We start from the raw sequence: 16,292 nt of genomic DNA on the forward strand, positions 1-16,292 counted from the left end.
AAAACTCAGAAATCAACACCAAGAACAACTGAAGAAATAATTGCTCTTCACTGTTTTCCTACAGTTCCTGGAATCTTCTCCTAATATTCTATCTGTCAAATTTCAGTCTACCATTTAGAATGCCAGTTCTCCACAGTGAGATCCTAGAAGCAGGGCTGTGACTTACTCTGCAATGCATCCATGATGTTTGTTACAAATATTTGCATAATAATTTCAAAAAAAATTGTTGTATGGATGACTGAATAAATCAATAAACTACCCTTGAAGTTTCTGTGATAATATGTACACAAATTTTTTTAAACCTTTAAAAAATCAAGTTTAAATAAAATCAGTTAACTGAAAATGGTACTGTCCTGTTAGATTTAGGCTATAAATTCAGTGTAGATATTGGATGGTTTCTTATTGTGTATTTATATAATGTGATTAATCCTTTAACATATATCCATTTATTTTTGAAAGTGACAGTGTTAGTCACTCAGTCATGTTCGACTCTTTGTGACACCGTGGACTGTAGCCCACCAGGCTCCTCTATCCATGGGGGATTCTCCAGGCAACAACATTGGAGTAGGTTGCCCTTTCCTTCTCCAGGGGATCTTCCCAACCCAGGGATCGAATCCAGGGATCGAACCCAGGTGTCCTGCATTGCAGGTGAATTCTTTACCATTTGAGCCATCAGGGAAACAAAACAAAACTAAACTTTATCCTATGCTTATGATTTGAACAGAAAAAAATTGCAAATTTTCAAATCCTATGCAAATTTGCAAATAATTCATATTATCTCTCTTTAATCTACTTGAAGGTTGTATGACCATCTGGGTGCACATTTTGTGTGTGTGCATATGTGGGCATGTGGGTTTATACACGTGAGTGGATTTTAAGAACCAGTTGTGAAACACAGTGAAATCCAAATTGACTCTCCAAATGTTTCCATGACAATGGAATCATCAGTCTCACCATTTCCTCCTTGATGAGCCTTATCCCTCATGCCTGTCCTCTTAGGTATTACTCCATGTTCCTGATCCATACCTTTATTCCTTTGTCTCTCTGTTAAGTTTACTCTTAGTGGGACTAATTTAGCCTTTATTTTAGGAGAGTGATTTTACTTTCGTTAAGCCAAGCTAGAAAATCCAATTCTAAAGTTTTTGATTTTTGTTGTTCATTTATGTTTTTGTTCCACTTTTACATAATCTGGTGGTTAGCATATATGTATGCAACATAAAAGGACGCTTGAAATGCACTTGAAAAAGTGCATTAAAACTCTCGGTAGAAGGTGCATATGGTACATGCAGTTATTCTTTAGCATAGTAATCTCAATTACAGGAGAAAATTACCTAGGGAAAAATCTTTTATATGTATTTTTTATTTAAAATGACCATGATCAGAACTAAATCTCAAAAATACTATGAAGTAGAATTTATATTAAACACTTTCATGGTTGCTTTTTTACATCCATCCCTCCCCTTTCATGCAACTAATGCCCTCTGGGTATCTCACTCCTCCATCCCTCCCTCTCTACTCTATCACAAATCTACTCTAAAGAGAATTACCCATCGTGCAAATGGACATTTTGCAGGTGCATTCTTCAGAGTCTGGCTCCCAATTTCCTGAGACCCTCAGCTGTCACTCTTCAGCACTCATGCTATCCTTGCCACCCATGTCTATACTTAATAAACGATCATAAGCTATTCCTATAGTTCCATTTGCACATTATGCTCTTTCTGGCTTCCACATATTCTGAATATCTGAAATGCCATTATCTTCCTTGGAGGCCTGACAGATGACCATTTGTCTTTAAATCTCTGATCCTCTGTAATTACCTGCTCCCGAAAGACTCTTCTAGTGACATGGTGATTATATAAGTTGAATTACGTATATTTGTCTACCTTATTAATTCTGATACTCTACTTACCACAGTACATTTATTTCTGAATACAGTTTTTGTGTTAGATTGAAAAAGTGCTAGGTTGAAATGCATTATGCCTCTCTGTTTCCTTTTGCAATCTCACTTTGTAGTATCTGCTCAACAGATTTTGAGCTTTACCAATCTACTCTGGCCAATGTAATGTTAACAAATATAATGCAAGTGGATGCCTGAAATGCACTTGCACACCTAGGCTTACTATTGCCATAAGAACCTGCCCAGGCTAGTGTGTTGGAGGATGAAGGACACATGGAGCAGACTGGGGTTGTCCCAGTTATCTCAGCCGTGGTCATTTCGCACCAACTGATATCCAGCAGAACAGCAGATACGCTCCTTATACAACATTATTGTGGCAAACATAACCAATATGATTGCTTAGACTCCGCTCTAAATACTAGGGAGTGAGAACACCATGCTTTGATTAATTCTGTTTCTTTCATATGCAGAGTAGTAGCTGACCTAATATGTCTCGGTTGTATTGAATTTGATAAAAGCTATCATTTTCCTTTTCTCAAAGGAAGTGCTGGTATATCTTATTTCTAATAAGTAAATTTAAAAAACTTATGCAGATGACTAATTCACCTACCACTACAGTCAGTCTTAAGCTTGTCAAAGAGAGTACATATTTTTCCTGAGTGGTCTTCATGTAATGTTCTGAATTTCTCTAAAAATGATTGTGGTTAGGGCAGGATGGGGAAACAAATTTTGGAAACATGTGTTCCTTTTTCATCTTTCGTCTAGTGAACATATTAGGCTTTGTCCAATTTCAATGTAAACTGCATGCATAAATTGTCTCTCCTGTTTCATGAACTAGATAAGATACTTTTTCATAGTTACAATAAAAAATTACTAGTAAATTTATAATTCTGGCAGGTTTAACCAAATAGGTAAATCTCTCACTTTCATATAAATAATAAAGACCATACCCTCAGAATCTGAATGCAGAAAAATCAGGAATTCTAGGATTTAAGCTCTTTGGAAAGATTGCTCAGACCCTCTACACAAAGGACTTCCCTTTCAAGCTTTGAAAGAATCAATCTATGTAAAGATATTTCTCTAAGCTGCTAGTGCAAAGGTAATAAACATCAAGCTTACAGACGGGTGTGGAAACTGAATGGCTTTGCTTTTCTTCAGGGATTTAATTTATTTTTAATATCACAGGTGACTTGAGGCAAGGTGTAATCATCTGTCACTCTTCAGTTAAATGATATCCCCTCACTTCTGAAATATTCTTTGATCTTCCTACCTGTAAATCACATTCTACTTTCTTTGCTGTAGAATGCAGTGTATAGATATAATAATGACATTATAAATTGCTCAAGAGGGTGGGGAGTATATTCATTTAAAAGATGATTGAGAGACAAAATACATGCAGACATCAACTCAGACATGCCCCCCACTTTTTTATACTTTTTCTTCTTTTCTGACTTCAGTCACAGAAAATAGAAACTATGAAATGCAGGCTGAAGACAATTTTAATTTAATTTAGAAGACATCAGATATTTTCTTTTTGGCTGGCTTTATATTCTAGGCAATACTGGCACTTTAAATCTATAACTCTATGATTTGAATCTACAGGTTTAAATATTCAGGTTATAAATTGGACAGAAAAATTGAAGTTTCCTAGAAGTATATACTGCCTTAATAATAATTTTATTTGTAGTAATACATTTTAGTTCACAACAAAATTCCTAAGAGAATCAACGGGTATAGTTTACAATACTAGTTTATGTTAGGAAAAGAAATAGATGGAACAATAGTTTTTGTTACTCCAGTGTAAATGGATACATGTATTTCCCCTAGCCAATGTTAAATAGTTTATAAGAAATTTAAATACTGTCAAAAGATGTCAACTCTCTTGGATAAAGGTCATGTATGGGAAACATTTTGAGAAATATCCCTTTGCAAAAATTCTAACATTATGATTATAACAATACCCACATTTATAGGTATTTTATAAAGAACCAAGAACTGGTAAAACAACACACAAAGCAAGTCAATATGAAAACAGTCTTGGTTAAAAAAATCATAAATTCTGGAGATGGGTATGGTGGAAAGGAAGAAAGGCTTCTACTAACATGAGAGAGGAGAGATGAAGAGAAAAGGGAGAGTGATCTTTGTGTGCTTTCAATCTTGAAGGTAAAAGAATCTGGAATTAGGTATCACCCTGCTGAATAATTTTAAATGACAGGGTTCCTTGTAATGTTAAACCTTTCTTCCTTTATCTAATAGAAACAATAATCACTGACACAGAAAATTCTAAGTTTTGAATGGGTTCAGAAGCTCATTTATGAGAGTTTACCAGAAAGAATTGTAATGCTTATCCAAACCAACAAAACTTTATAAGAAGAGTGAAACAGCTTTTAATTTCCAATGTTTGATACCATTAAGCTGAAACTGAGTTATCTATATACAATGAGCCTAAAAAAATTCATCAGTTTGGTCAAGTTCTGGCTCAGGAAAGGAGCCACATTACATGGTTTTATCAAGTCCTTCCTTTGAGAATGACTATTTATTATTTATGTGCCTGACTATGACTTAATTTGGAAACCAGAAATAAGACACACTCTGGTATCTCCATTCCTCACATTATTTTATGGAATATATTTGAGAGTCTAGTAGGCAAAGACTGCCCCAACTGAGTAGAAATTATTTAATACAAAAGCAACATTATCACCAATCTAGAGATTACAGCCTCTGGTGCTCATATAAGTCAGTAGGCAGGTTCATAAAGCAAACCAAAATTTATTGTCTTTCATAGGTGTCTTATCTTAAAAATACTTAGCTTTGAGATAGTATTGTGTTTTGTTCTGGTTTTGTTTTGTTTTGTTTTGTGAGCTTTTCAAGAACTTTACAAGGCAGTACTTAATGCATATAAAATTTATAAATATTTTACAGATGAGAAAACTAAGGCTGGTTAGTTGGTTGCCTTGACCAAGATAAGAAGTTGTTCTCTAGTATAACACCAAGGCTCTATTAAATAACGGCCTTCCTCTTCTGTTATCAGTATGTAATTAGATAGAACATTGAGAACATTGTTTGCCAAAATCTTTAATGGTAGATTGCAAGAGAGTTATGAGCTAATTCTCAGCAAAAGACACAGTTTCCAGTTCTTTTTCAAAACAGTACCCCTACAACATTTTATATGGAGAGTGGGCTAATTGCCAGGGCATACACTAGAATATAGTATATATTGTGCCCATTGGAGGCATTCATGGTATTTTGGCGTTATTTTCTAATAAATATCTTTCTTGCATTTAAATTCTATCCTAATATTTATATTATAAGAATTTTAAAAATGAATATATTAAAAGACATAAAGTGAAAGTGAAGTTGCTCAGTTGTGTCCAACTCTTAGCGACCCCATGGACACCAGGCTCCTCCATCCATGGGATTTTCTATGCAAGAGTACTGGAGTGGTTTGCCGTTTCCTTCTCCAGGGACTCTTCCCGACCCAGGGGTTGAACCCAGGTCTCCCGCATTGTAAACATTGTAAACGCTTTACCATCTGAGCCATCAGGGAAGTCCAAAAGACATAAGACTTTCAAAATAACTTAATTTGTACTTTTGATGGCTTATTTCTCTGAATACTACCAACTCTATTTCCTGATTCTTCCCCTTTTGGTACATTGCTCCAAACTCATCAAAAACATGTTAGTCTCTGGGTTAAATGGAATCTCTTCCTGCACTGAGCATCATGCTTTTAGTCACAAGTTTAAAAAAAAAAAATGTGAAAGCTAATTAGTAGTGCAGAATACAGTAATACCCTGGGGCAACGAACAGTAGGTAGTTATTACCACGGACCTAGAGATTACAGGTCCCTGCTGATCCCAGTTTCCTTCCTATCCTCCTATTGTCTTCCCATTCTGTCCATTGGCTGAAACCAGTCAGAAGCCAGTGGACCAGAGGTCCTAACAATACATCTGTAAGTGTAGCTATCTAGGGTACAGAATTAAGGCGACAGGGTGAAAAGTGATTAAGAGGTACAAACAAGAAATTCAATAGATTACAGCTCATAGGAATGTTTTGTATTTTTATTACTTTATATTTAGTTATGTCCTCCAACAATTCTAAATAAGATAGGCACTCATTTTATAATTGGGTAGTAAAACATTTTTTATTGATACTTATGCTGAATTAAGCATAGACACTCAGAGGAAGGCTGAATTCCACACAATCTCCACATCTTACCAGCTCCCCAACCAAACCCATTCAACACATACATATCTCCTGGTAAAGAACCTGCCTGCCAATGCAGGAGACAGAAGAGACACAGGTTCAATCTCTGGTTTGTGAAGATCCCCTGGAGGAGGGCATGGCAACCTACTCCAGTATTCTTGCCTGAAGAATACCATGGACAGAGGAGCCTCAGTTCAGTTCAGTCTCTCAGTTGTGTCCAACTCTTTGCGACCCCATGAATTGCAGCACGCCAGGCCTCCCTGTCCATCACCATCTCCCGGAGTTCACTCAAACTCACATCCATCGAGTCAGTGATGCCATCCAGCCATCTCATCCTCTGTCGCCCCCTTCTCCTCCTGCCCCCAATCCCTCCCAGCATCAGTCTTTTCCAATGAGTCAACCCTTCACATGAGGTGGCCAAAGTATTGGAGTTTCAGCTTTAGCATCATTCCTTCCAAAGAACACCCAGGGCTGATCTCCTTTAGAATGAACTAGTTGGATCGCCTTGCAGTCCAAGGGACTCTCAAGAGTCTTCTCCAACACCACAGTTCAAAAGCATCAATTCTTTGGCGCTCAGCTTTCTTCACAGTCCAACTCCCACATCCGTACTTAACTACTGGAAAAACCATAGCCTTGACTAGACGGACCTTTGTTGGCAAAGTAATGTCTCTGCTTTTCAATATCCTATCTAGGTTGGTCATAACTTTCCTTCCAAATCTGGCAGGTTACAATTCACAAGGTCACAAAGAGTCACACACAGCTGAAGCAATTTAGCACGCACCCATACATCTCTCATCTTTTTATCTCTTCTTGCAGAACAACTTCTTTGCTTTACAGTAAACTTGAATTCTGGTCCCAGCTCTGCCAAATTGTTCAATGACCATGAGTAAGCCACTTAGGCTTCAATTTCCTCTTCTGTACAAAGAACAATCTTCTTTCAGTAAAAAGAAACCAGAGTTCGCTGAAACCAGAGTTCACTAGGTTTAAATCCTAGCTCAGTCTCTCTACTGCTTCATAGGAACACAGTAGTGTAAATCACTGAGCCTTGGTTTACTCACCTATTAAAAAAGTTATTATCATCCTTGTGTTAGTTTCCTATTACTGCTGTAAAACAGTTCCCACAAATTAAGTGACCAAAGCAATGCAAATGTTGTCAAAGGTCAGAAGTCCAATACATGTCTCAACAGGCTAAAATCCATGTGATGGCAAGAATTCTTCCCTTTATAGAGGCTCTAGGGGAGAAGCCACTTCCTATCTACTTGCAGTTCTTGGTGGGAATCCTTCCATGCAGTTGTAGAACTGATGTCTCCATTTCCTTGCTATGTCACTTTGGAAGGCTCCTGGAGATCTCTCTCTGGTCCTAACACATAATCCCCTATGTCTCAGAACCAGCAACAGAAATTCTGCTCAAGCTACCATTTCTCAGACCTTTCTTCTATTGTCTCATCTGTCTCTTGGACTGCAACTGAGAAAAGTTCTCTACTTTTAAGTGTTCATGTGATTAGTTTGGGTCTACCTGGATAACCCAGGATCATTCCATCATCTCAATACCTTGAACTTTTGTTATGTAATATAGTAACTAATCTAGGGATCAGGATGCAGACACCTTTTGAGGAGTCATTATTCTGGCTACCTCAGTTCTGAATTTATTACATTTTTTTATAAGGATTAAATGAGATAATGCATGTAAAGCATTCAACATAGTGCTTTGCAAAAAATAGATTTTTAATAAGTTGAAACTGTGACAGTACATGTAATATTGTGAGTAGGAAAGCAGTTAGTTACCTACACAATATAATTTCAAGAAGGTAAAGTGTTTTATTTAGTTTTTTATCTGACACATCTCACCCTTTGTCCAGGGCTTGAAATATCACCAAAAGTCATGTTTTCCTTTAGGTTCTGGAATAACTAAGCACTGAAGCATACATTTTATAAAGTGTGAGAAAGTCAGTTGTGCTGAAAGGATGCTACAGTCTCCATTAGAGCAGAGATCATTTTGCTTACTGCTATACCCTCAGTGTTTATAGAAGTAGCATGACTTACACAGAAGCAACCTAAATGTCCATCCACAGAGGAATGGGCAAAGAAGATGTGGTACACATACACAGTGAAATATTACTCAGCCATAAAAAGGAATAAAACTACCATTTGCAGAGATATGAATGGACCTAGAGGCTGTCATACAGAGTGAAGTAAGTCAGGAAGAGAAAAACAAGTATCACTTAATATCACTTATATGTGACTTAATATCACTTATATGTGGAATCTAGAAAAACAATACAGATGAACTTATTTCCAAAGAAGAAATGAGACACAGACATAGAGAATGAACATATGGATAACAAGGTGGGAAGAGGAGGTGAAACAAATTGGGAAATTAGGATTGACATATAACACATATACCCCCTTTTTTGGATCCCTTTCCCATTTAGGTCACCACAGAGCATTGCATACAGTTTTCTCTACTCAATGTAGGTTCTCATTATGAGAATCCAAAAAAGGGGGTATATGTGTATGTATTGCTGATTCACTTTGCTGTATAGCAGAAACTGACACATTATAAAGCAACTATACTCAAATAAAAAATGTTTTAAAGGAGTGAAACAAATATTTATTGAAAAAAAAATGAATGAATTTGTGTGTGAATGAATAAGTGGGGAGAGCAAGCTTGAGAGAATAGATGTGCTGCTAGGAGAGAGAATCAGGCTTCAACAATACAGGCACTGCTTCTTCTAGAAGCACTCATCTCTCTCCCAAATTACTTCCAAGAGTCTCTCTCAGTTCTTCTGAATTGAATTCCTTGCCAATCCATTCCTGATTTTACAACTGGAATGAAATGCCTTTAGTCAAAGCTCATTACTCACAAACCTCATTAAATTCCAAGTGGTGTTTCTTTTTTTCTGTTGAATAAAACCAAGTTCCTGCAACACCCTCAGAAAACTGGTCCCAGTCACCACCTTATTCATGCTTTACTCGGCAGCTGCCCCCAAAATTTACTCTTCCCTTGCTCCCCTATGTAAGTTACATACTAAATAACCTGAGGCCTTTGTTCATATCAATTCCTCTGCTTTATAGACTCATATCTCCATCTCAAGATATCCTTTTCTGACATCTTGTTTTGGTTTTAGTACTCAACACAGCTGCCAAATCCTCCACATTCCCTCCCCCAATGATGTGGCTCCTTTTAGAAAGAAATACTATTCTAAAATCAGATTTTTTTGCAATTTTTAATTTTTTTTTAATTTTTATGCTATTTTAAAGGTTATTTTCCATTTACAGTTATTACAAAACATTTACTCTATTCCTAGTGTTCTAAGATATATCCTTGAGCCTATCTGACATCCAATAGTTTGTACCTCCCTTTGCTCCACCCCTATATTGCCTCCCCTCCTCACTGGTAACCATTAGTTTGTTATTTACATCCATGAGTGTGCTATCTTGCTATAGTCATTAGTTTGTTGTATTTTTATTTATTTATTTAGACTGTGTTGGCTCTTAGTTGAGTCATGCAGGATCCTCATGGCAGCACATGAACTCTCTAGTTGTGGCACTTGGGTTCCAGAATGTGTGGGCTCAGTAGTTGTGTCACATGGGCTCAATTGCTCCACAGCAAGCAAGATCTAAGTTCCCCAGTCAGGGACCCAACCTGCATCCTCTGGATCGCAAGGGGGATTCTTAACCATTGGACCACCAGGGAAGTCCCTAGTTTGTTTTACTTTTAGATTCCACATATACAGAGTGAAGTAAGTAAGAAAGACAATTATCATACATTAACTCCGGTGTTCTTGCCTGGAGAGTCCCAGGGACAGCGGAGCCTGGTGGGCTGCCGTCTATGGGGTCGAACAGAGTCGGACACGACTGAAGCGACTTAGCAGCAGCAGCAGCAGCAGCAACGCATATATATGGAATCTAGAAAGATAGTGCTGACCATACTACTTGCAAGACAGCAAAGGGGACACAGACATTTTGGACACACTGGAGGAAGGAGAGTGTGGGATAATACGAGAGAATAGCACTGAAACATGTGCATTACCGTACATGAAATAGGTAGCCAGTGGGAGTTCAATATATGATACAGGGAACCCAAAGCCAGTGCTCTGTGACAACCTAGAGGGCTGGGAAGGGGAGAGAGGACGGGGGTTCAAGAGAGAGGCGGCTATGTATACCTAATGACAATTCATGTTGATGTATGGCAAAAGCTATCACAATATTGTAAAATAATTCAGATCAGATCAGATCAGTCGCTCAGTCATGTCCGACTCTTCACGACCCCATATCCTCTAACTAAAAAAAATATTTAAAAAATAGATTCCACATATAAGTGATTCATATAGTACTTATCTTTTTCTGTCTGAAATATTTCATTTAACATAATGCCCTGAAAGTCTGTCCATGTTTCTGCAGATGATGAAATTTCATTTTTTTTTATGGCTGAATAGTGTTCCATTGTATATAGGTACTTATCTTCTTGATTTATTCACCTGTCAGTGGACATTTAAAGGTTGCTTCCATATCTTGGCAATTATAAATTATGCTGCTATGAACACTGGGGTGTATATATCTTTTTGAATTAATAGTCTTGTTTTTTCCAGATTTTTTTTTTCTATTTATCAACAAAGGTCCATCTAGTCAAGGCTATGGTTTTTCCAGTGGTCATGTATGGATGTGAGAGTTGGACTATAAAGAAAGCTGAGTGCCGAAGAGTTGATGCTTTTGAACTGTGGTGTTGGAGAAGACTTGAGAGTCCCTTGGACTGCCAGGAGATCCAACCAATCCATCCTAAAGGAGATCGGTCCTGGGGGTTCATTGAAAGGACTGATATTGAAACTGAAACTCCAATACTTTGGCCACCTGATGCGAAGAGCTGATTCATTTGAAAAGACCCTGATGCTGGGAAAGATTGAGGGCAGGAGGATGCCGAGGTCCAACCCCGGCTGATCCAGGGTATTCGAAGGAGAGACGGCCTAGGCGACTATTTATATGCTAATTAGAGATATAAGAGTAATAGAATAAGGATAGCTCAGTAGGAAAATTCAGTGGAGAAAAGAGGCTGAGTAGCTTGGTTTACGCGGAAAATCAATATAACCCGTGACACCAGATTAGCTCTGACCACGGAGGCCACAGGCGCCCTCTCGAATAGCGGAAGGTGCCCCATCTTAGACACCTTCTCTAGTGGGTCTTAGAAGCCCAGGCAAATAAATGGTCGCAGAGGATATCCACGCTCCAGATGGAGACTTCAGCCAGAATGTGAAAAGAAAGAATGACATGGGGAGACCAAGCGTTGGCGAGCAAGGCCCGTAGCTTTATTTTTAACATGGGCTTATATACCCTAAGTTACACATAGAGGATAATAGGGGATGCAAAGTCAGCAGTCTTTGATTCTTATCAAAAACCAGGGTTTCTTTCCTGCAAATTTATCATATACAAATGGTTTAGGTGATTTACATCATCTTCTGGCCAGAAGGCCTATTAACATTTTATGACTCTTGACAAGGACTTATCAACAAAGACTTATTTTCTCTAAGAGTAATTATTTTAAGGTTTGGCACCATCTTCGGAAGATAAAATTGCATTCCTATAGGGTGGATGTGTAATGGGTTTACAACAAAGGAAAGAATTTATTACCTTAAGGGTCTAAAGTTACTAACACCAAGGCCACTACTTATTTTTTCTACATACCAACTATATTAATGAATACACATTCAAGGATACAATACAGGGGATGTGAAAACTTGGCAACAAGCATTAGCTCATCAATGAAATCCTTTACTAGTTTATTCTGACAGTTTCTAACTCTCTGAGAGGTTCTAAGCTATTTGAATATCTTAAGCTTCCCGTGCCTCTCAAGGCTGGGAGACTGTAAACAATCGTATGCATAGCTGTAGGAGTCCGGGTAAACTTGTCAGGCGAGTTAGAGAGCCATCTGAGGGGTTTGGATTTAAACACTCCTAATTGCCCAGGAACTTTATTAATTGGAGCTGTAAGTTAACTCTTTGACAGAGAGAGTGAGATGGTGGTAGGGGACAGCCCCCAGTAAAGTCAGAGGTGAGAGCACAAAGCAATAAAGTAGGCAGACTCTGGTTTTTGGGGGTAGATGCTCGAGAATATCCGGGGGGACTCCTGAGGCTCAATCCCACCTTTGCGTATGCCGAGCCTCCTTCCTCATGACCTTTGTCACGAGTGGAATGCCTCACCGGCTCCCGGCAGGAGGAGAAGGGGATGATAGAGGATGAGATGGTTGGATAGCATCACTGACTCAATGGACATGGGTTTAGGTGGACTCTGGGAGTGGGTGATGGACAGGGAGGCCTTGCGTGCTGTGGTTCATGGGATTGCAAAGAGTTGGACACGACTGATCAACTGAATTGATTGAATTTATTGAATGATCATTAAGTGTGTCTGAAAAAAAATTAAGAGTTTAATCTTATCTTTCCATTGTTATGGTTTATGGGCAGATAAGATTGACCTTAAAGCATTTGTTAGGTAGCTTGGTCTAAAATGAACCATCTTCAAAAAGGATCAGAACAAAGGATGGGAATGAGTGTGGTTGGTGGTATGCAGTGAGTGGCACCAGAGTTCACAGTCTGCTTTGCATGTGTTTCTACACAGAAATGGGACCAAAGGTGCCAGGACATGTCTCAGATTATAATCTCAGGAGCTTAGCCAAGAGCCACATCCTCCAGGAAGCTCCCCTAACACCTGAATTCCAGTGTAGTTTTGTAATCCGGTTTTGGTGCTCCTCTAGCACCCTCTGTGTAGCTTTTCCCTATCTTAAAGGGTGCTGTATGTATTTACTGGGCCCTCTCTCCTATCAACTCCTTTCAGGGACAAATCTTTTGTTGTTGTTGTTGTTGTTTTTCATATTCCCTTTGTTCCTTTGCACTGTCTAAACAAAAAGTGAGCTAAAAATAACCAAGCTACAGATACCCCACTTTGCATAAACAGACATTAAGAAAGACTGACATTAAAAGTATAAGAACTTAAAGGGCACGTTTCTTCTTTGAGATTACATACTGGTGTTCCAGTATGTAAAGATAGCACACTGAAAGATGAACTGCACAGGTAGGTAGGTGCCCAATATGCTACTGGAGATCAGTGGAATGAAGGGATGGAGCCAAAGCAAAAACAACACCCAGTTGTGGATGGGACTGGTGATAGAAGCACGATTCGATGCTGTAAAGAGCAATATTGCATACGGTAACCTGGAATGTCAGGTCCATGGATCAGGGCAAATTGGAGGTGGTTAACCAGGATGGCAAGAGTGAACATCAACATTCTAAGAATCAGTGAATTAAGATGGACTGGAATGGGTGAATTTAACTCAGATGACCATTATATCTACTACTGTGGGCAGGAATCCCTTAGAAGAAATGGAGTAGCTATCATGGTCAACAAAAGAGTCCGAAATGCAGTACTTGGATGCAATCTCAAAAACGACAGAATGGTCTCTATTCATTTCCAAGACAAACCATTCAATACCACAGTATTCCAAGTCTATGCCCCGACCAGTAACACTGAAGAAGCTGAAGTTGAATAGTTCTATGAAGACCTACAAGGCCTTCTAGAACTAACACCCCAAAAAATGTCTTTTTCATTATAGGGGACTGGAATGCAAAAGTAGGAAGTTAAGAGACACCTGGAGTAACAGGCAAATTTGGCCTTGGAGTACAAAATGAAGCAGGTCAAAGGCTAACAGAGTTTTACCAAGAGAACGCACTTGGCAAACACCCTCTTCCAACAACACAAGAGAAGACTCTACACATGGACATCACCAGATGATCAACATCGAAATCAGATTGATTATATTCTTTGCAGCCAAAGATGGAAAAGCTCTATACAGTCAGCAAAAACAAGACTGGGAGCTGACTGTGGCTCAGATCATGAACTCCTTATTGCCAAATTCACACTTAAATTGAAGAAAGTGGGGAAAACCACTAGACCATTCAGATATGACCTAAATCAAATCCCTTATGACTGTACAGTGGAAGTGAGAAATAGATTTAAGGGACTAGATCTGGAGTACCTGATGAGCTATGGACAGATTTCTTGACAATGTACAGGGGACGGGAATCAAGACCATCCCCAAGAAAAAGAAATGCAAAATGGCTATCTGAGGAGGCCTTACAAATACCTGTGGAAATAAGAGAAGCGAAAAGAAAAGGAGAAAAGGAAAGATATACCAATTTGAATGCAGAGTTCCAAGGAATAGCAAGGAGAGATAAGAAAGCCTTCCTCAGTGATCAATGCAAAGAAAGAGGAAAACAATAGAATGGGAAAGACTAGAGATCTCTTCAAGAAAATTAGAGATACCAAGGGAACATTTCATGCAAAGATGGGCTCAATAAAGGACAGAAATGGTATGGACCTAACAGAACCAGAAGATATTAAGAAGAGGTGGCAAGAATACACAGAACTGTACAAAAAACATCTTCATGATCCAGATAATCACGATGGTGTGATCACCCACACTCACCTAGAGCCAGACATCCTGGAATGGAAGCCAAGTGGGCCTTAGGAAGCATCACTATGCACAAAGCTAGTGGAGGTGATGGAATTCCAGTTGAGCTCTTTCAAATCCTAAAAAATGATACCGTGGAAGTGCTGCACTCAATATGCCAGCAAATTTGGAAAACTCAGCAGTGGCCACAGGACTGGAAAAGATCAGTTTTCATTCCAATATCAAAGAAAGGCAATGCCAAAGAATGCTAAAACTACTGCACATTGCACTCATCTCACACGCTAGTAAAGTAATGTTCAAAATTCTCCAAGCCAGGCTTCAGCAATACATGAACCATGAACTTTCGGATGCTCAAGCTGGCTTTAGAGAAGGCAGAGGAACCAGAGATCAAATTGTCAACATCCACTGGATAATCTAGGAACCAAGAGAGTTCCAGAAAAACATCTACTTCTGCTTTATTAACTATGCCAAAGCCTTTGACTGTGTGGATCACAATAAACTGTGGAAAATTCTGAAAGAGTTGAGAATACCAGAACACCTGACCTGCCTCTTGAGAAACCTATATGCAGGTCAGGAAGCAACAGTTAGAACTGGACATGCAACAACAGATTGGTTCCAAATAGGAAAAGGAGTATGTCAAGGCTATGTATTGTTACCCTGCTTATTTAACTTATATGCAGAGTACATCCTGAGAAACACTGGGCTGCAGGAAGCACAGACTGGAATAAAGAATGCCAGGAGAAATATCAATAACCTCAGATATGCAGATGATACCACCCTTATGGCAGAAAGTGAAGAAGAACTAAAGAGCGTCTTGATGAAAGTGAAAGAGGAGAGTGAAATAGTTGGCTTAAAGCTCAACATTCAGAAACTAAGATCATGGCATCCAGTCCCATCACTTCAAGGCAGATAGATGGGGAAACAGTGGAAACAGTGTCAGACTTTATTTTTCTGGGCTCCAAAATCACTGCAGATGGTAATTGCTGTCATGAAATTAAAAGACGCTTACTCCTTGGAAGGAACGTTATGACCAATCTAGACAGCATATTGAAAAGCAGAACCACTACTTTGCAAACAAAGGTCCTTCCAGTCAAGGCTATGGTTTTTCCAGAGGTCATGTATGGATGCGAGAGTTGGACTATAGAAAGCTGAGCACCAAAGAATTGATGCTTTTGAACTGTGGTGTTGTAGAAGACTCTTGAGAGTCCCTTGGACTGCAAGGAGATACAACCAGTCCATACTAAAAGAGATCAGTCCTGGGTATTCATTGGAAGGACAGATGTTGAATCTGAACCTCCAATACTTTGGCCACCTGATTCAGAGAGCTGACTCATTTGAAAAGACCCCAATGCTGGGAAAGATTGAGGGCAGGAGGAGAAGGGGATGGCAGAGGATGAGTGGTTGGATGGCATCCCTGACTCAATGGACATGGGTTTGGGTGGACTCTGGGAGTTGGTAATGGACAGGGAGGCCTGGTGTGCTGCGATTCATGGGGTCGCAAAGAGTCAGACATGACTGAGAGACTGAACTGAACTGAACTGAACTGGTGTTCCCACCATACAGGAGTGAAGAAAAAGTGGCAAAGATAAGTTTATCTATCCTGTATTGCAATTTTGTGAGACACCCACTAGCTGTGCTTAACCTCCAGCTTAAGAATCTGCCTGAAATGTGGGAGGCCTGGGTTAGATCTCTGGGTTGGGAAGATCCCCTGGAGAAGGGAAAGGCGACACACTC

The sequence above is a fragment of the Bos indicus genome, chromosome 2, assembly GCF_029378745.1.
Source record: "Bos indicus isolate NIAB-ARS_2022 breed Sahiwal x Tharparkar chromosome 2, NIAB-ARS_B.indTharparkar_mat_pri_1.0, whole genome shotgun sequence".
In the NCBI taxonomy this organism is placed as follows: Eukaryota; Metazoa; Chordata; class Mammalia; order Artiodactyla; family Bovidae; genus Bos; species Bos indicus.